The sequence below is a fragment of the Caretta caretta genome, chromosome 21 (assembly GCF_965140235.1).
Source record: "Caretta caretta isolate rCarCar2 chromosome 21, rCarCar1.hap1, whole genome shotgun sequence".
Lineage (NCBI taxonomy): Eukaryota > Metazoa > Chordata > Testudines > Cheloniidae > Caretta > Caretta caretta.
In genome coordinates, this window is record NC_134226.1 from 2,935,106 (window position 1) to 2,956,149 (window position 21,044).

Below are 21,044 nucleotides of genomic sequence, written 5' to 3' on the forward strand. Positions count from 1 at the left end.
AGGTTTAGAAAACCTAACTTAATGAGGAAAGCTTTAAAAACCTGGGCATGTTTAATCTTGAAAAGAGAAGGCCAAGGTGGGATCTGATAACAGAATATGTTCAGGGCTGTCAAAGAGGAGGGAGAGCAATGGTTTTCCATGTCCTGAAAGTTAGGACAAGAAGTAATGGGTTTAATCTGCAGCAAGGGAGATTTAGGTCAGGTAGCAGGAAAATCTTTCTAACTGTAAGGTTAGTTCAACTCTGGACCAGGCTTCCAAGGGAGGCTGTGGAATCATTGGAGGTGTTTAAGAACAGGTTGGACAAACACCTGTCAGGGAGGGTCTCGGGTTACTTGGTCCTGCCTCAGTGCGGGGGGCTGGACTTGATGAAACCCAAGGTCCCTTTCAGCCCTGCATTTTTGCGATTTTTTAGGTTTCAGTTGAATATGAAGCTATAAAAAATAGGTGCTGCAATGTGAGCTGGGCACATTGGGTCATTTTCTCAGTGTGCGCGCGCTCGGCATCGGCTGTCATATGTGAAAGTGCATCTTGTCTGCATGCATGACCACCACGTATTCCCATTAGCAGACAGCACCAGCAGGTTGAGACTTGTGTGTGAGCGCACGTGCAATGATCGAGTTAGCAAATGTAAAGGCATGCTTGTGTGTGTGAAAAACGCATGCAACCTGCAAATAACTGGGGTAGGGGTGGGGGTGGGGGGGAGGGAATGAAAAAGATTTCACCTTTTCCTGACCCAGACAGTTCGTGGCAGAACCTGAAACAGAACCAACGAGGCCTTAAATGCAGCTCTCTGCAACGTGCGCTGCAACAATCCTGACCTTACAAATGGTATACAGTCAGTCACGTGTACAAAATGCACTAAGCAGAAAAGGTTAAAATCTCTGGAGGTAAAGAGAAAATGTCTGAAACTCTCCAAAGTACAAAAAGACAGCGTCCCCAAATTAAATCTGGATTTACTGAGTAATCTCCTGGGTTGTTTAGTACAAGTGATAAGGGTCCTCTAAACCCTTCAGCTGCATGAATTTGTTTTCTGACAGACATCAAATTAGGATCCAAATTTCTTCACTCTTGCACCATATTAGGTGTATGTTTCCCCAGCTGCCTCCTGCTCACTCTGGCTACACTAGCAAGGTCTCCTGTAACCTTAACCAAATCCTGCATGATGCATGGAGCTCATCATTGTGTTAGATGGAACAGGTGAAACAAGATTCCTTCTCTGAAGCAACTAATATCTATATACCAATGTTCACATCTACTCCTCCTCTTTACTCACTTTTGTGTTTGCGAGCAATTTGTAATGTGATTTTTTTCTGCCTTCCCCCCATTCCCCTTCATAACAAATGTTTCTGGCAGCCGGCAGGACCATAATTCAAACAAGATAAGGCCTCAGATTGTCGCTTTTTTAGTTCAATATATTTAACAAAATACGGTGTATAAATCAAACTCTACCCTCCAGCAACAAAGTTGGGGGAAATACTGTCAAGTATTTCTCTTCATCTTAGAATACAAGGAGAGTGAGAAGGGACTGGAACAAGAGCAGATTTTTAAAGGAAAAAAGTCTTTACCTTGCATAATTCTCTCGATTTATATTTATTAATGAGTAACCAGTTTGGGATCTGAACATGGTATTCCTCAAAAGTCTGCCCTGAGGAAAGTGTTTGTGATTACACCAGATAAATAAAGGATGAGATTTCCAAAACCAGCTTGCAGGTTCTAGTCACAATTTCCATTATAATATTATTCATTATAACAATCAAAGTTGATGGGCTTAGATTGTGAACACTTTGGGGCAGTGTCTGTCTTTTTATTGTGTTTGTACAGCGCCTAGCACAATGAGGTTCTGGTCTATGACTGGAGCTCCTAGACACTCCCACAACACAAATAATAAATAATAATAATAATGCACATGATTGTCCAAAGTACTAAGTTCCCATTGACTTCAGCTGGTCTGGTGTTCAGCACTGCACAATATCAGGCACTGTCTAGTCTACCAATGCATTCATGCCTCTCTCATAATTGTGGTATCTGAAAGCCTGGATGTCAATGGAATTACTCTAGGTTTATACCATTACCAAGAATAGTATTTGACCCTAAGATATTTCTTGTGACTCCAGCACATTTGAACTGGACATCGCTGAGGGAATAAATATGGACCCAGACACTGGCAGTTTTAAAGACTCACTTGTCTGACCTTAATTTCACTTAACCGACAAACACCCTTCTGCCGTGAATTCAGGGTGACCATAAGAGAGAGCTGCCCCCTCAGAGCATTTTGGCAGCTGAGTTCTGCACGTATCTGAACACTCGCAGGAGACCAGCAAACAAGGAGTTACCATGCCGTGAGGAGGACACAATGAAAAGCATGTCAGAAAATCTCCATGTGCCAGAGAAACAGCACAGGTCACAGGCTATGAAGATTTCCGAGATAGAAGTATGTCAACAATTTTAGGGTCTAATTAATACTGTCCTCAGGAGAAATCAGAACTGAACATAATGCCAAGGTTACTGGGAAGAGGATGAACATGAATGGTCAAAAGCAAACAATCATGGAGGACAAAAAATAAAGTCTTGATGAAAGGAACCAATAAAAAATAGCCTGGCCTTATCAGTGTTTGATCATGAGAATTAGATATTCAGCTTTGTGAATTAGAAACAGTGAAAACCTGATTCCATCCATGCAATATGGAGTAATGAAGGCCTTCTCTCACCTGTGTATTTGCTTTCCTGGGTCGGTAGCTCCATAGGTGGTACACAGGAGGAGAGGCTGTGGGGTCTGGGACATTCAGCGTGAGGCAGGAATTCTGTTGCAGAGCTGTAGGACCTTGGGTAAGTTCCTTAACCTCTCTTTACCTCAGTTTCCAGATCTCTGAAACGGAGATAATAAAGTCCACCTCTGTCAGATGTGATGCGGTGAAGGTTGAGTAGCTAATCAACTGCAAAGCTCTGCGAGGTTGCACAGCTTAGCGCCTCAGCTGCTGCAACTCTGAGTAGCCTGCCGAGTTCAGCTGAGCTGCACAGATTTTTACCATCTGACCCAGGAGACGCCTGTCTCGGTCACCCGTCTTGGGGAGAGTCTGAACACCTGAAGTGCCATATAGCGTGCTGTGGGGGCCATATCCTTTACGTGAGGGAAACCAACACTCCACGTGATGTTGAAAACTAGTCCTGACCTATTTTAAATATTTTAAATAAAAGGTGCTGAAAATGGGGCAAGAATCTCTCTCTCTCACACACATACACACGGTTTGGTTTGTGCACTGATTGTGTGAATGTTCATATGTGAAATAAAACCAGTTTCTGTAGGCAAAGAAGTGTCATTTTGACAGAAAAACAAAGTCTGAGGTAAATTCTTAAACATACAGGGCTTTACCAAGAGTAAGTATTATGCTAGTTTTTCTGGAAAAACAACATTAAAAAAACAAAACCAAGAACCACCCACAATGTGTTTGCAGGAAGCAAGGATGAAAGGATGAAATTCACGACTACTAGTGAAAACACACAGAGCTCACATTTGAAATCTCTCAAAGGGTGAAATTTGCTGCAGTGCAGATGACCTGAACAAAGCCTATGCACCACATAAGTCCTACTTGAGGCTTGTTTTGAAGGTGTTCTTTGTGCTCGCCCCTTTGCACAGAGATGAATTTTACCCAAAGTGGAAATGAAATCTCTGTGTGCAGCGACTCCAATGACTGCCCATTCATCACAGAGTACGTGTCACACCACGGGAGGGCTGGTTAAGCTGAGAACGCTGATGGCCACCGAAGTGGGACAAAGCCCTAACACTAGCAGACTTTGTACCAGGAAAGAGCTTGCATAGCTTTAAACTGTGCTAACTCTAGGCAGTCTCTGCAACTTCACTCCTGTCTGGTTTCACACCGATAGAAGAGGGGAGAACATGACAAATAACCCAGGCAAGAGGATCAGTGAAAGTCAGAGCTGTTTTTAATTCATTGGTCAGTCTGAACATCAAGGGTCCAGGTGATCAGTTCTGAAAAAATTTGGGCCATTAAGAAATATTTCAATTCAGTGCCCAATATATTTGGGACTAAAACTGGATGGACTTTAGTGGTATCTTCTCTTCTTACTCCTGCGATAATGCATTGATTTATTTCTTTGCTATATCCTCAAACCCTGGGATCTGAGTGTGCTTATTAAAAATACAACTCAATCGGACATTGGATTCAGTTCAGTTCATACCGCACTGGTGCCTCAGCTCTGTTTAGAACAGGAAGTACATAGATCAAAAGGAAAAGAGAGAGGATCCTGAAAGACCATCATTCATTGTTTCAGTTTTTCTCTCCCCTGCACCACCCTGGTTTTATTCCGCACTCTGTCAAACAGGGACCATGGGGTCAAATTCTCTGGTGTGCTACGTTCACTTTGCACTGCTCAAGCTGGCCAGAGAAGGCTAGCAGAGCATTCCCCATGTGTTGAGGAACACTCCACATATGTAAAGATGGCAAGAGCGGCGTAGCTGCCTTCTTCACCCGCAGCATACAGCGTGCTGTGTCAGGGATGGAGGGACATGCTGGGGGCAGGGAGGGATTTCCTGGTGGCTGACCTCTCATTGCTCCTAGGCATTGTTCAGACAGGTGAGAATCTATCCCCTTGTCTAGCATATTCTATTGCTACCACAATAATAAATACCAGAGACAGGAACAGTAAAAGATGGAGCCGCCTAGAGACTGGGTGAAATTCACCCCTGTCCAGCAGGCCAGCCCAGGCCCTGTGCACTGCTCAGATCCCACAGACATGCCCACTCCTTTTGTTGGCCCCCTGCACAGGGCTGAATTTCACCCCAAACACACAGTGCTGCAGTCTTGCGTGGGGCCCAGTAGGCTGGAGGTGGACCCTATTGCTCCCTAGCAAGCAGTGCTGGAGATGCGTCTTTAATAGCAATGTGCAAGTTAATCCAAGAAAAATAAATGGGTAACTCACTGGGACTTTCACCAAATGCCTTCTGGACTCTAAACCCTTGCAAGTGCCAGGCAAGCTACAACAGCAGATCCACTAGGAACCCCACGAGGGCTTTTCTCTGAGCTAAATATTGTCTCTGGCATGCTGCATCCTTGTTTGTATTTCCCTTTCTTTACTTTATGTGCTTTCTAGTATGGATGCGTTGCACACAGCTATGCCCTCGCAGTCCATGTCTCTCATGCTTTCCTGCCTGTCATTATCTCACTCTACCTTTCATGGTCTCTTTTATCCGGGCTCTCTTCCAAGCCTTTTTGCTTTGATCTGGCCCATTAAAGTCAATGATCTATTTTGGGAGCATCATTTCAAATGCCTTCAGATCCTTTCTGCCGTCTCCCGGGTCTGCAGCGCAGAGCCACACATGACTGCTGCTGGAGGCGCTTCCTATGAAACTGGCAGGGGCCACACCCTGCTCTTCAGGGATTACTTTGGTATCTCCTGAGTTAATTCCAAGCCGATAGAACTCCTGATATTTCAATGTGAAAAGAAGCAGGCAAAGACACACCACCTGGGGGAAATTATTTTTTAACACGCTTAATTCCTCAGCGATATTATAAATCAAAGGAAACTAAAGAATGCTAATGTGGCTTCCAGTGGCATGGCTGGATTGGGTGGACACTTTACTGTTTACATTCTGACAGGTTTCAGAGGAACAGCCGTGTTAGTCTGTATTTGCAAAAAGAAAAGGAGTACTTGTGGCACCTTAGAGACTAACCAATTTATTTGAGCATGAGCTTTCGTGAGCTGTACAGCTGTAGCTCACGAAAGCTCATGCTCAAATAAATTGGTTAGTCTCTAAGGTGCCACAAGTACTCCTTTTCTGTTTACATTCTGTAACCTTGGCTTTATTCCTCAAGGTGACAGCTTGGATGAGTTACACTGTGTTTTAGAGCTGGTATTTTTTTCATCCCCTAAAAATGTCTTAAATTGGATGAGGCATTTTTTATGATGTCCCTGGAGAGATTTCTAATAGCATCTTAGCTTTCTAAAAACTATTGTAGTTTCATATTTATTCTGACAAGATTATTTAAACTATTCATATTATTATGCATTATTATTGTGCCCAGATACTGATATACCATTATGTTCAGTTCTGCACAGACAGCCCCTTCCTTGAAGAGTTTACATTACAATCTAAACAGACAGGACAGACAAAAGGTAGAAGAAAGTACGTCTCATTATCCCCATTTCTCAGCTGGGGAACTGAGGCACAGAGATATTAAATGACTCGACCAGGGTCACAAAGGGACTCTGTAGCAGAGCCAGGAATTGAACCCAGATTTCCTGAGTCCCAGTCCAGTGCCTTCACAAATCCTTACGAAGCAAGACCCCAATCCTGAATAGGCTCAACGGTCTGTCTTCATGGACCCAGCTGAAGGTTTTGGCTTGGAGGCAAAACTCATTCAGGCCATTAATGATTTGTTAATGAGCGACTCCAGCTTGCTCACTCTTTTTTGGAGCTGGGTGGATAATTCATAAAATGTTTATTCAATAAATGTCACCTCTTTTTCAATTTGTCTTTTGCCCACAAAAGCAGATCTTGAATATTATTCATTCGAAATTATTCATCAGATAAGTCAGGCACATCTGAAAAGGATAAGTTTGCCATTGAGTGGAGCCTCGTGAAACCACACATTGTGCTCCTGCGGTGAGCTGTCCTGCATGGGAGGCGTCTCCGCATTGTCATTTCTCAGTCCATGCTAATAAATGGACACTCAGGACTAGCTTGGGCCGTTGACTTACTGAGCTGAACAGGGAAAAATGGGGAGGTAATGCCCTGCCGCTCCCTGGATAGACTCACCTGGATCTTGCATCTGGGTCTGATGCAGAGCACTGATTCCCTGGGTTCTCCCCCCAAGCAAATAGGCAGGGCGAGTACAGAGACAGGCAGGAGGGGATGGAGTCTTGGCTTGTCCGCTCTCACTCAGAGTAGTCAGGTTCAACAGGGAAATAAACTGCATCCTTTCTAGGAGAGCTGTAATTCCCTCTCCTCTCCTCCCTCCACCCCGAGAAAAAAGGGAAGAAGGGAAACAATAATGTAACAAAGGAATACAGTAGTCTAGCGGTGCTCACTGTCTTCTACGTAATGGTGAAAGCCACAGTAGGTCTATAGGTAGGCCTAGCCTGTTTGCATTCAGCTAGTAAACATGGTTATTCAGAATGTAGCTGCTCCTGTGGTTTCTTCATAGCGTTTCAGTTCCACCAAGAGCCAAATACACAACAAATAGTGACCCATTGAGCCACAGTTCCTTCTGGGGCAGAGCAATTAATGGTTCCCATTACTCAGGGTGTAGCCTAAAGGCTTCACCTAACCCTACATGTACCACCAACAATTTATTACAGTGGAATTCAATGGAAAAGCTCCTGGCCAGAGTCGTTTTCAGAGACAGCATTTATTAATGGTTTAATATTCAGGAGCTGAATAAGATGCTGCTGTGTGCTCAGGAAAACACTTAATTATAATGGAAGGCATTGTAATGGTAAAAGGCCATCTCTGTGCTAACACAGAGTCCTTTCAATAGCCAGAGATTAGTGAAGAGGTTTGGACAGTACATGACACATCCTTAGTAGGTCAATTTACTGTGCACGCAACGAGAAATTGCGCTAAAAAATATTGCTTCCACAGAGAGAAGATTGATCAGGGAAGGGGGGGGGGAAACAACCCTGCCCCCAAGAGCAACTTGAATTTCAGCTCCAATTGTCACTTGTCTGACTCAATGGGGTCCACTTGGCAGCAGAGGAAAATAATGACAGATATGCCTTAACAGCCAGCTCACAACATAAGAGGCTGAGATGGGCATTAAATGACAAACGGAGTTTAGCATTTCCTATCAGAGAAGTTGTGAGGGTTTATTGTCTAACTAAAGTGATCCTGTTAAAAAAGTGAAGTCAATAAAATGTTAAACGATTGTCAGGAAGATTATGAATAAAAACAGAGAAAAAACTAAATGAGACCTCCCGAAACTGATACGCACACTTTTCTCACATCTTCTTTCTGTTTTTCTCACACCCACAAACTTGTTCTCTCACTCATACCTGCCCTCACTTTCTTATCCACACTCACACAATCTCATGCCCTCAGGTACTTATTTACTCATTTGCATATATTCATCCTCATTCACCCATCCACAGATTTTCTTTCTAAACTGTCATTGCATTCAAAGGGATTGGAGTTAAATTCATATCTGTTGCTAGCCTAGCTTCGCAAACATTTGGAGATGTGGCCTTTTGAGGCGTGCAGCCCTTTCGGAAATGTTTGGAAAACACAGCCCTATAGCTCTCATTTCTACTTGTTCCCCTGTCAGCATTCAGGACCCACCTCGCTGTGAAATGTTGACAGTCTATTTGAGTCGGTTGCTTAAACTGTTTTCATACTGAGCGTGTTTATCTTCTGCTAGCAAGCCAGAATTTCCATAATAATTTGCAAACTTTTTTTCACCCTGTACCTTCTACAGACCTACAAGGACAGATGTGAGAAATGGGACATTAATCTCAACTTTTTGTTCCTCCTATGATCCAATTAAATGATTGTGGGGACAAGATATTCATTGGAGTTTGCTTGTGCTTATACTCTGGTGTACTGCAAGATGTGGGTTTCTGTTTTCAAGTGCTCAAACAGACTGGTCTTAAATTCATTATTGATTCTCTGTACCTTTCTCCAGGGGGAGCTGCAAAGCAGCCAACGTAAAAGCTTTTATTTATGAGACATGGCACTGACAGCGCAGGATGCTGATTTAAGAGGATTCCAATTTATAACAATTATTCAACCACAAACACACCAATGTTTAAATAATAACCAGGGTCTACATTTCAGCCCCTTCCTGCAGAGCAAGATTGATAGTCCGTTTCTTAGCATCATGCGCTCTGGAGCTTTGTTGCAACATACATAGAATGGAACCGCAGATGGACAAACCTCTAAGAGCTAGGAGAGGCAACATTTATTCCATGTTGAGGAGAAATTGACCCTTGGGTAGCTTTCTGCACGGGGATGAGTTTCACTCATCAGTGAGCACTTGTTCATACATTTAGTCCCATTGTTTGATGCATCCTAATTGTATGGTGGCTATTGAATTCAATGGGACTACTTACATAAGTGATCACCATTCTTACAATGGCACAGTCCAGCCCAGAAGCCTGATTCCAGGTTGGACATGCTCCTCAAAAGTTCTGCTGCTTATCTGAATCCTCTCTAGAATTTCAGATCTGAAAAATTGGTCGGGATAGCTTTTGAGAACAGGTTACCTTATAAGGTTTTGCTTCCTGGATCTGCCAGATTCAGAGGGTGTACCAAAAAAGGAGAAACAGTGGGGATGTTTGGAAAATATTGAGCAACTTTGCAGAACCTCTGAGAAGTTTTGGTTTGAGTGTTTGGCTATGAGTGCCTGGGAAGGGGTTGCTGCTTCAACTGATTCCACTCTGTATAGGTCAGGTCCCCTGCTGGTATAAATCCACATAGCTGCACTGACTGCCAATTTCCACCAGTTTAGGATTTGGCCCACTGTTTGTAAGATCAGTCAGCATTCTAAGATAACAGTGACAGCGTAACCTCTTAGGGCCCCTTTTGCTTCAAGACACTAGATAGTATCTCAATGCGTCAAAGTAAATCTGTCCTGACTCATGTACTTGTATCCTTTCCTAGCCAAGAGGTGGGATGTAATGTCACTCATCTTGTTCTCCAGCCAATGTCAATAATATTATGATACAGCAGCATCTGAGGGTGAATCTACAGCTCTGAAAATGAGCATCCATTGGTGCTGGGATGCTCTCCAGCATAGGAATTCTCCAAAAAAGGAACATTCCAGGACTATGACTATTTAAGTGAAGAAGGCACACCCACAAGCTTTAACATGCTTCCTGTCCTGCAGGAGGAATTCCTCTAAAAAGGTCCTCCTTTCCTTCAGGACAGGATGAGGCTGCAGGACGGTATGGGGAGAAGGAAATCAGCAGAGGAGGGTAACAGCTGTTTATTTCCTTATGCAATTACATCCTCAATAAGTGTTACCCTGCTTATAAGTGCCCAGCAGAATTCCCCATGCAGCCCTCAGCCTCAGTGTCACAAACGCCTTTTAGAATTATAATACAGTAACTACAAAAAAGTTATTTAATTTAAGGAAAAATAAAGTCTGAATGAAAGCAAGGACAGAGACAGGCCAAGACAAGACCGTCTTCAGAGCTGAAGAGCCAGAGGACGATTTACCATCATTCATGCAGAATTTTTAAGCACATTTCAGTATTTTAATGAGCACTTGGCTCTTCAGATGATTGTTTTCCACTGTGCTACATGGCCTAATGGCTGAACCGACAGAGAGAGAGATGTTCACAGAGGAAGACACTTTCTGTAGAAATAAGGCCCCATTCTGAACAACTTCAACTTATAACAAATGAATCTGAACAAAGAAGGGAGCCCCCCCCCCAACACTTTTACCCAAAAAGAAGAATTAAAATGAAATGGAAGTGCATGCCACTGGAGGGAACCTGAATGAGTCATGTTTTAGTATGTCAGCACAGCTCGAAAGAGCAGAGAGGGATATTTGATTGTGCTTTCCATTTAAAGGGAGATGCTGGCCCCCAGTACATTTCTCCTAGATTCCAGTGCCAGCAGGGGCCATTGTGATCTAGTATGGTTTGTATGATACAGGTCAGACAACTTGCCCAAAATAAATCCTAGAGAAGATCTTTTAGAAAAAACATCCAACCTGGATTTAAAAATTGTCGGTGATGAAGAATTCATCACAACCCCCGGTACATTGTTCTAGCATTACTGGAAGAGACACTGTGCTAACGCAGCTCTATTTCCTCATCATTCTTAATTTTCTTCTTCTTCTATCTAGTGCAAAGAGAGAGAGAGATCCTTCGACTGACACGTGTATGCAGAGATAAATACAGTTATAGGCATAACTCTAAAATATGACCATGGAACACATTTTGTAATCTCTATTAATGAGAGTGAATTGCAGGGCTTATAGATGGAAGCAATGTGACTCCATATAATTTCCTTTTCATGCAAGGATGGAGATGATGTTGTACTTGCCCTGCAATGTACTTATTTGCACTGGATTGTATTTCACTTGGAAACGCTGCCCTGTTTTCTAAATGATTAATGTCTAATAAAAACTTACGGCACAATTCCCTGCCATCATTATTTATGGAAATAAAACCATCCTTTTTATATTCTACTGCTGCCATGTATTTTGTTACCAGGGAGGCCTAGGGTATGAGCTGTACACTTCCTTCATCTTCCTTTGTGCTTTAGAACTATTCTTTATATTGTCCTGATCCTTCCTCTTCACAAGCCTCTTTGGGTGACAGAAAAATAACCGGCTGTGAGGTAAACAGCAGCTACTCTTTTATCAATGGGCTGGTAAGAAGCAACCAGCAGAAGTGGGACCTTAGGCTGAAAATCACCCCTGCTGCACAGGGATTTGTGCCACTGAGAGCTGCCGTGGGATGTAAGAGATGCACAGGCCTCGTGAATTCATGCCCATGCAGAGAACACATCTCCAGCGAGTAAGGTGAGTCAGGGCTAGGGGACCAATACAAAGGCTTTGTGCCCCTTTCCTTTTCTCTCCATCCACAGGTTGAGATTTCTCCTGTCTTTATCCTCCCTCTTTGCATTTGCATTTCCGCCCTGTTACTCTTATCTCCCTCAAGGGCCAAGCAAAGCAGCACACAAGTATTAGTCATGTATCTTTGATGAACATGGGTCAGATCTAAAACTCCATGAGGCATCGGAAAGACACCCATCCACGGACTGGGAGCTGGATCATGGCTTATGTAAAAGCTTGGCCTGGCTACGTTTTCAAGGTTCTAATGAGTGTAATGAGCTTGTCCAGAGGTGCCTGCATAGATGCAGGCTTGTGAGATTTACTCTCACCACATTACAAGGTTCACTGCCCCCCCAGTTTGGTCACACTCTCTTTCAAACCTCCTAAGACCGTCTGTCTGCTGTGTCTGGTACCCTGTGCCTCCGCAGTTATTTGTCTCACCCCTATGGCAACAGACACGACAAAAATAACCACAGAGCCACCAAGCAGGGGGCGGCGCCAGGGCCCCGAATCACTTAAGGAATCTGTCCTTACAAGCGGTGTGACATTGTGGGAATTAAAATACCTCGTCCATTGCCAGCCGGCACTGCTACTCACAGTGCTACTGCAGCTCTGGCTCTGCAGCACTCTAAAATGGGAATCTGAGCATTGCTACATTCTCACCTCTGCCCTCTCTTCAACTCCCTGTGGTGCCCAGCCACGTCTGAAGGATGCTCTAAGCAGCACAGTGAAGAGCTTTGGAGGCCTCTGGGTTGACATCAGCCTTGACGACTGGTACAGATAGACGGGGCACATCTCCTCACCACATGATTTCCCTGCAGATGAAGGCAACCTTGATATAAGCCTTGAGTTTTAAATACGGAGGTGCTCTCCTCCAGCGTACTCAAAGCAACTGCCTAACGGATGAGTGTCACAGCACTAGTTAGAGGTTATATTTGTTTATCTTCTCTAGTAGTCAATTTATCACTTGGACATGGCCTGTTTGTGAAAGTGCCTGATTGAAAGCCTGTCAGGTCTCCAGGACTATAGTTAATCAATTGCTCAATACTCTTTTGAAAAGACTACATCACAGGGAGGAGTTTGGAAGTGTTAGAAAACCCTCAACTGTCTAGCAGCTTTCCTCACCCATAGGAGGAAGAGTGAGTGCGTGTCTGGAATGAGGGTTTCAACACCTTTCTTTCATGTTTAATACAAAAAATGGGTAATTAAAACGCTCATTCTGTGCTGACAATCAGGGGTAATAATGGAACCACCCTCTTTGAGTGGGCGTAAGTGATTTATTTGTGAAACTGCTGGAAAAGGAAGTTGCCAGAATCCTGACACTTATATATCGACGTTCCTATATTTCATTCAGTGGGGTAGTATCTGAACAGCTCACGTCCTGGTGAATTAAGCCTCATGACATCTTTGTGAGAGGGGGAAATGTTCTTCTCCCCATTTACCCAGGTGAGGAAATTGGGCACAGGGAGTTTTAGTGATGGGAAGCCTGAAGCAGAACTGGGGATGGAATCCAGATCTTCTGAAATCTAGACCTCTGAACTAACCACGTGACTATGGGTGAAATCTTGGCTCCATTCAAGTCATTGGGAGTTTTGCCATTGACTTCAGTGGAGCCAGGATTTCACCGCATATTTCTCCTCTCTGAAGAGGAGGTCAGAGGTAAAAAAGCATGTTGTATTATGCTTAGCAAATTGGAATGCAGACAAGAGAATATTAGACAAAGGAGAAAAACACTACATTGGTGGGTGCTTTCTCCATTGGATTAGGTTAGACACACACATTATATGGTTAGGGCTTGACAGATATTTCATTAGCTATACCAGGGATGATCATTTAGATACTGTACCCTATATGGAGCTGGCCAACACTTTTCTGATGGAACAGTTAGTTTACCATTGGAAAATGGTGATTCACTGAGCAGGTCAAACCAAAAAAAAAACAAAAAACAAAAAACAAAACAAAAAAAAGTTGACATTTTCATTTCATGGGGAATTTCAAATTTTCATTCTGGTTTAGAATGAAAATAAATGGAATTTTGGAATTTCAGGTTCCAACTAGATCTAGGGCTGAAGTCTGTTTCCTGGTTTGTGTACTAGTAGCCTGGGTAGCATATAAGTTATTATTTGTATTATTGTAATGACCAGGACCCCAGGTGCTGTACAAACACAGAAGAAAAAGATGGCCCTGCCACAAAAAATCTAAATAATAGTTCTCCTCCTTCTGTGCCCCAGAATTACTGTGCAGCTTTCCCAGCATGGGAACATGTGATCTGGTATCCAACCATCTGTGTTTTATATACCTGTAATAGGTTTGCAGTCACGTGGAAAAATCAAATTTACTTGCTACTGACAGGGAAGATTTTTTTCCCCCTAGCAAATTATTCAGTTTTTTTAAGCACATAAAGATCTTCAGATTTGGTCTTTCAGCATAGTTATACAGCTATAAACATATACAGCTGAAATAATTGCATTTTAATGACTTTTCATTTTAACATAATTGGTATTTTTTTTAACAATCACGCCAATAGAAAGGGGGAAAATGCTCACTGTTTCTGCTTGGAGATCAGGGGCAAACTGACTCCTCGTCCCTGCACTGCTGATGAAAGCTTCCTAATTCCCTGTTATGCACTGTTAATGGATTCTGTGAAGATAGTCTATACATTATGGCATTCTGATTGAGTGTATTACAAAGCGGATAGCTTAATGCTCTCAGCATCAGGCCTGAAATGTTTTGACTGCTCTGAAAAATGCAGCTTCAGTCTCTTCTGGACAAATTCACTCTCCTGAACACTATGCCATTGATTATCAGTGAGTCAGCACTGCTTAAATCCTGTTCTGAGGGCCTCAGTGGGACTTAAGTGCTGCAAAGGTTTTGGGCTGTTCCTCTGCACAGGGGTGAACCACAAGTGAGATCGGCACATGGCAAAAATGAGTTACACCCTCTTCTGCTTCTTTGTAATGTACAAGAGTGAGCTGAAAGGCTGAGGCTGAATGAGATTTTTGTTCTGCGCTGGAATATCAGCAATGTCTGGGCTTATGGCTCCTGTGTTTGTGGGCGAGCTTCTTGGATCACGTGGAGGTGGGGGTTGGGCGCTTTCTCAAGCTGAATTTCAAAATCTTGTATTAAGAGAGAAGTTTAGTCTGGAGAAAGCCCAAAACCGGGGCAGATGGATGGATGCAATTTCCTGATGGCAACCACATCTCCTTCAGTTTTCACTTATAGTGAAATTCACAAAAGCCAAAATCCTGGCTCCAGCAGAGAGCCCCACTCAGTAAGGCTGGGCGCAGGGAAGTCCTGTTGGGTTAAAGGTATGAAAGGAGGCCCACAGCCTCTAGAGCTCCAGAGCAGGGGAAGAGCCATTCTGCCGCTGCTCCTTACCCAGGGCTGGGGACGTCTACACAATGTGTGGGGCAGCAGGGGAATGGTTGGTTGATCTCTGCTCCCCGCCAGCTCCCTGCCGCATGGGGGAGGACACGGAAGGAATACCAGCAAAGCCACCCAAATCTCGGCCCCTCCCTTCATGCCTGTTGTGAGCCGCATCTCTACCCATGCAGGAGGCGGCTGAATTTACCCTCCCAAAAAGCAGGACTGTTTATGTCAAAGATTTGTAAAGGTCAGCTGAGCTAATGGGAGAGGTTATTTGCTTCCTATTCATGACAACAGGTAAATTCCTCATGGGTTTGCTTGAGGTGCTTACATTTTTGGACAGCTCTCCCATAATTCAGGCTCCCACTGGGCATAGTGAATAATTCTGATGCCAAAGTGTAAATTAGCTCCTTACCATTCCTTCAGGCAACAGATGTAGCAAAATTTGCTACATTTTTTCTTAGGAGAACCATCTCAGTGTTATGATGGAATATCGCAGCTAGCATCCTATTAGCTAGTGCTATCAGGAAAAAATGAATCAAAATCCATCTATTTGAGCTGACTTTTGCTTGCTTGGTGGATTTGGAGAGAAGATATTTATCCTTTCACAGTGCAAAAATTGCTTTCACAGTGCAAAAATTGCAAATCAGAATTCTGGCCTTGTTTCAATATTGAATTTTTATTTATTGATTGATTGCTGCTGTTTGCAAGTAAAGGCATTTGCAGTGTTTTCAGAGTCTCAGTGAAATGTTTAATTTAGATTTAGTAACAGTTATGCAGATTAGTTACCCCAAAAGCATGTGTTTAATAATAGTGCATGGGATACTGTTAACTGCCATGCAATTAACAAAAAAGACCTATGCAACAAGTGGTTAATTAGGTTCCCAGCTGAACATTCACAGTAATAATTTGTGGTTATTTAGTAAGATCAAAATCACAAGTTATTAAACCCAGTTAACAGTTAGTTTCAATGGACATTAATTAGGGTTAAATAATAATGGGATTCTTTTTATTACACCCACTTGACTATCCCAAGACCTTCTCCTGTTTAATGATATGGAAATGGAAGCCAGACGAATCAGTAATATTTGCAACTTATTAAAATATTTGCCTGAGTCAGAAAGATTGAAGTAACTGGTAATTCCAGCAAAGTCAAATGTATAATTACCTTGCCATAGGGTATCTTTTCATATTTTAAGTTCTTCATTCCTCCAGCTGCTACTAGAAGGTGCATTTATTCCCCCCTCTCTCTCCCTCTCTCTCATTGGTAATCAAGGCATATAACACTAGCGGTTTCTCAGGTAAATTATCCCCTTTGCTGAAGGCCAGCAAATGCCTATGTATCACTTAAAACCCACTGAAGCTTTATTTTGAGGGTTTAGCTTCCAGTTTAACAAAGCACTTAAGCATGTGCTTAAATCCACCCCTATTAAGCAAAGCACTTAAGTGTATCCTTATAGCTCAGCATAAGTCACATTGGCTTTTTGTTCATTGACTTGCATGGGACTTGGGCTGCAGAAGGGTAAATTTCACTCCTCTGGGAGCATTGGCAGCGTACATTTGGAGCATGTCCACACTGGCATGCCTTTACTCACGGGAAGAGTTGTTTTGCAAGTAAAAAAAAATCCTTCCAGATTTACACTGTAAATGAAAAAAACCCAACCCTGCTAAAAATGGCTGAACTTCAAACCCTGACATCTAAATATTTCCTTTCGATCTTTCTCATTATCTCAAAGTCTAGGCATGCACAATTTTTTCCTTCCCTTTTTTAGCAGTTCTGGTGTGTTACAAATGTTTTAACACCAACCTGAAAAGTCACTCAGTTAGTTTATTACAGATTCATTTCATATGTGTGGGGGGGTTTTAGTCACACAGAGTGACTCTAACCCTTTCATTCTGACTGATCACACACAGAAGTGGGTCTGTAATGCAAACTGTTTATGGGGAAGATTTTCCTTCTGCTTTAAGAATGAATTAAACTGTGGCGAGCTAAATTTGGAGCACTCAGGCACTGCCTGCCTTCCTGTACTTTTTGATGTTTTATATATTTGTCTTTGCTGCCTGCCATCTGAGCTGGCTTGGAAGTTATCAAAGTTTTATCACTTTTTCAAGTATGAAAAACTATCTCTGGCCGCTCCCATTTCATATCTTCTCTTCTCTCAGATGAAGTCAAACGGCAAAAACAACCACAGAAATCATTTTTCTTTCTACATAATGAGCCTCTTTGTGCAGCGTATTGTTTAATCAGATATTAACTCTTCACAGTGTTATGACTTGGGAGTGTGAGATGAAAGTAAAAATCTTGTTAGTATTTATGGTGTTGAGGGTTAGCAATGATAACGCTTTGAACTTCTAAAGCGCCTTTCAACAAAGGAGCTCAAAACATTTTGCCATCATTAGGAAATCCTTACAATGCCTCTGCGAGTTAAAGATTGTTATATGCATTATATGGATGGGGAAGCCAGTTTAGCGGGAAGTGCGTTGTTAAGTAGGCTAAGTGACTTGCCCAACTCTAACTCAGTAAATCAGTGGAAGATCTTAGAACAGAACACAGCAGTCTTGACTCCAAGTTGCCTGCACTAACTTTTCAAAGGTAAATTACACAGAAGCTTTTAAGAATCAGTGAACTGGGCCATGTCGTCTTATCCCTTGTCTTTTGACAGGAGAATCCTTTTTGTGGATATATTTTTGGACATTAGAAGAATGTTTCACTTTGCCATGAACTCCTTAATATCTTGTTTTACTCCTTATTGGTCTGATCCACAGCTACTTGACATCAGATCGTACTGGGATGAGTGCAGTACAAGAACATATATAGAATAGAATATTAGTCTTTCAAGTTGACTGCTTTGGATTAGGCTGTATGTGATCTGATGAGGAGTTACCATTAAGCAAGGACACTCTGCTGGAGGGCTTGATCATGTGATGAAGTCATTTGTAGCCTGAAATATTGCAACCCTGCTTTCTGGTGTATTCAGAGAGGACATTTCAATATGTGTTACTGTCTCTGGGCCATGCTACTTTTGCAACCTTTAGTGTCCCACTTTTGAAAACGTAGCCTGCGCACGGTATGTTTTCACTGGTCCTGGGGTTAGCATTTTTTAATTCCTTTGGCTGCACTGTCCGGGAACTGGCGAATGATTAATTAATGCATTGCTGATCTTTGGTCTGATACACGTGCCATCAAACAACAGTAATCCCACGGGCCACCTGCCTATGATGCTGAGGTCCATTTTAAAATGGCTGTTATTGGAAAAAGTAATTTGAAGAGTCATGCACTGTTTCTATGACTGCCTTTTGCCTCTTTCCACTGCAATAGAATTACTGACAAGAAGGTCATAAGAGGGGCTCAAGTTTGGCATGAGTTTGAGCGATGAGTAGAGGAAGGGTACAGGTAAAAAAAAAAAGACCTTCATAAGGATATGGAGTCAGGGTCTCCTCTTCCTTGCACCTTATATTGTCACTTACACTTGTGTAAAGAATGTGTCTGATTTGCTGACTTCTGACATGGGCATGGTGTGGGTGTAATCACTGCACAGTGCACCAGGCCCATTATTTTCCCCAAGAAGCAAGAACTGGATTTCAAGACCTGATCGTGTAGACATTTGATTCTGTCTGTGAGAGACTGGGCAGGGGCAGCTATCGTGCTGTGCAGTAGGGATACTAGATGGATTTGGAGCGAACACTGGAATATCTAACTGCAATAATTCATAGGGCTGTGCTCTAGTCTCAATGACAAACTCCACTGACTTCATCAGTCTCTCCAGATTTACTCCAGTGTAGCTGAGAGCAGAACTTGGCCACCAAATAACCTAAAGCAACTGCACTTTCAACACTCATGGGGGCTAATTCTGATCTCCCCTTGCACCAGTGAATATCAGGAACGGCTGCCCTGCAGCCAATAGAGTAACACCAATCTAAAAAGAGAATTAGGCCCACTACATTGATCACACTGGCTTTCCTTAAAATGTGCTCATTCGACCTGTACATCCCAAGTGATGGCTTTCTTCCTCTTCTCTTGCCAAATATTCTATTCCAAATGATGTCCCCCCAGAATACTTTTCCTAGCCAACCTTTTGTAAAAGAGGTGGGAAGGAGAGTCCATTGAAGTAAATTCCCGCACAGTGTACGGCAAGCCTGGATTTTCATTATTTCTTAATGAGGATTAGTGATTTTGATACAGCTGATCACATGCATTTCCAGAACATTTGATTAACGAGGCCCTTTTCTAAGAAGGAAGAGTAAGCCTGTGGCTACAATGCGACGGGAACGGAGAGAGCTTTCTCGACTTCTCTCCATAAAAAGAAACCTGATGGTAAAAGAGCCTATGGGTTCTACCCACAGGGTTCTGGGTTCTCCCTACAAGCTACTCACATCATTAAATAGTTCATCCAGCAGCAAGTACAATAGGAGAAGCCATTTTAAATTCACTATTTTTTTTCCCTAGCATCTTTTGTGTCCTCTCAGGTGAGCAGTGACTGGTTAGTAAGATTCTGACAATGGAAAGCGGTTCAAAGGGGCATTTATACCCGATTTATTAATCTGGGGTTAAATCCACTCCTGTGCAGAGGGTCAGCCCAAGGCCAATGCATCCCTTAAACCCTATTTTGAAAACAATCCTCCTGAATTCTGGGTCCATTGTTGTGCTTTCTTAGCTGGGGTGGTGGGTCCCTGGTTTGGGGTTGTAGACTGACACTCTACTCAAGACATCTCTGTCATATAATGGGGCAGATTTTCTAAAGCCAAGGGGAGTCAGGTACTCAGCTCCCATGGGCTGCTGTGAATCCCTAACTCTTCTTTGTGGCCTTGAAAGTCAACCCCAGTATTAATAACTGCTTTGCAGCTAGGTAATGTCTGACATCAGAGGATCTTACAAGGCTTAAGAAACCTCAATTAATTCTCTCAATAAACAAAGATAAATGTTAGCTTCCTTGTCTAAAACTGGATGTAAGTTTGGATTTACAAACACAACAGTCAAGGAAAATGCTATTTAACCTGTCTTATAGTACAATAACTATACAAGAACTAGGGGATTTTCAATACAATTGAAAAGCAACAAATTTAAATGTGATTAAAAATACTTTTCACACCATGCACAGTTAGCCTTTGGGATTCCTTGCCAGAAGATCTGATGAAGCCAAGAGCTTAGCAGGATTAGATATTTATATGGAGAACACGACTAGCCAGAGTTATCACAGTAAATATGGGGGTGGGGGGGCAGTTTTGGAAAGGATAGAAACACTTGTGCTTCCAGGCTTAAGCCCATCCCAACTGATGGCGGTCAGGAAGAAACCTTTGCTGGGGGCAGATTTTCCCTTAGTTGACTACTTGGGGTATCTTGCACCTTCCTTTGAAACAGCTGATACTGCCCTCATGCAAAAACAGGATAATGGGCTAGATCGACTCTTGCCCTCTCTGATCCAATCTGGCAGTCCTTGTTCTTGTGAAGTAGAATGGTTAATACATGCACAATTATCGTGAAATACAAGGAGTAGGAATACAAATTATAATGAACTTGCATGTATGTAGTTGTATTTCATCCCCAAACATCCCAGACCATTTCAATGGCTTTACCGATTGATATGCAAGTTATCCAAGGAGAGATCATGCCACCCACTGCTGAAATGCATTCACACAATGTAATTATTATTTTTAAAGCAGATTTACTTATTAATGTAAACCTTACAACTGGGGCGAGCTCTTTTGGGCAAAGATAAATCAGCAGTGACAAAACAATCTCATGTTAAGCGAGTTTAAGAATGAATAGAATAATTTACTCAGATCCCTTCAACAAGATACGTTCGAAGCCTGCAGTGTCTCACTCCTCCAAGGATTCAAAACAGACTTTGCTAAAATGTAATTAAGTGCTAAGTCCCCTGAAATGAATCACTACCAGAAACTAATACCTAGCTTGTTGTTTAGAGGGTAGGTAAGCCGGGGGGCAATTAATTCATTATTATGAAAATTGTTAACTATGATAGCAACCAATTTTGTTAGAATAATTGCTCTGGGAGAGGCTATTTGATGATTGATATTAGAAGTAGTGACATGTTTGGGAGAGGGGAATCAACCAAGTTAACTGCAGTTAATTAAAAATGACCTATTTCTTGCTACCCATGTATTGGATTGGACAAAAACCTTACTCCCTTATTCAGATTA

At 42.5% G+C, this 21,044-nt stretch overlaps 1 protein-coding gene across 1 annotated transcript in view; it reads right to left on the reverse strand.

Annotated features, from left to right (window-relative positions):
* Window positions 1–2,714: 2,714 nt before the first annotated feature.
* The window catches only part of LOC125625217 (uncharacterized), a 182,107-nt gene continuing 163,777 nt past the window's right edge, over window positions 2,715–21,044 (reverse strand). Inside the window, exon 6 of the transcript XR_007353494.2 lies at window positions 2,715–2,866. The gene's annotated coding sequence lies outside the window, so the exon portion shown is untranslated. The remainder of the gene's footprint in view (window positions 2,867–21,044) is intronic.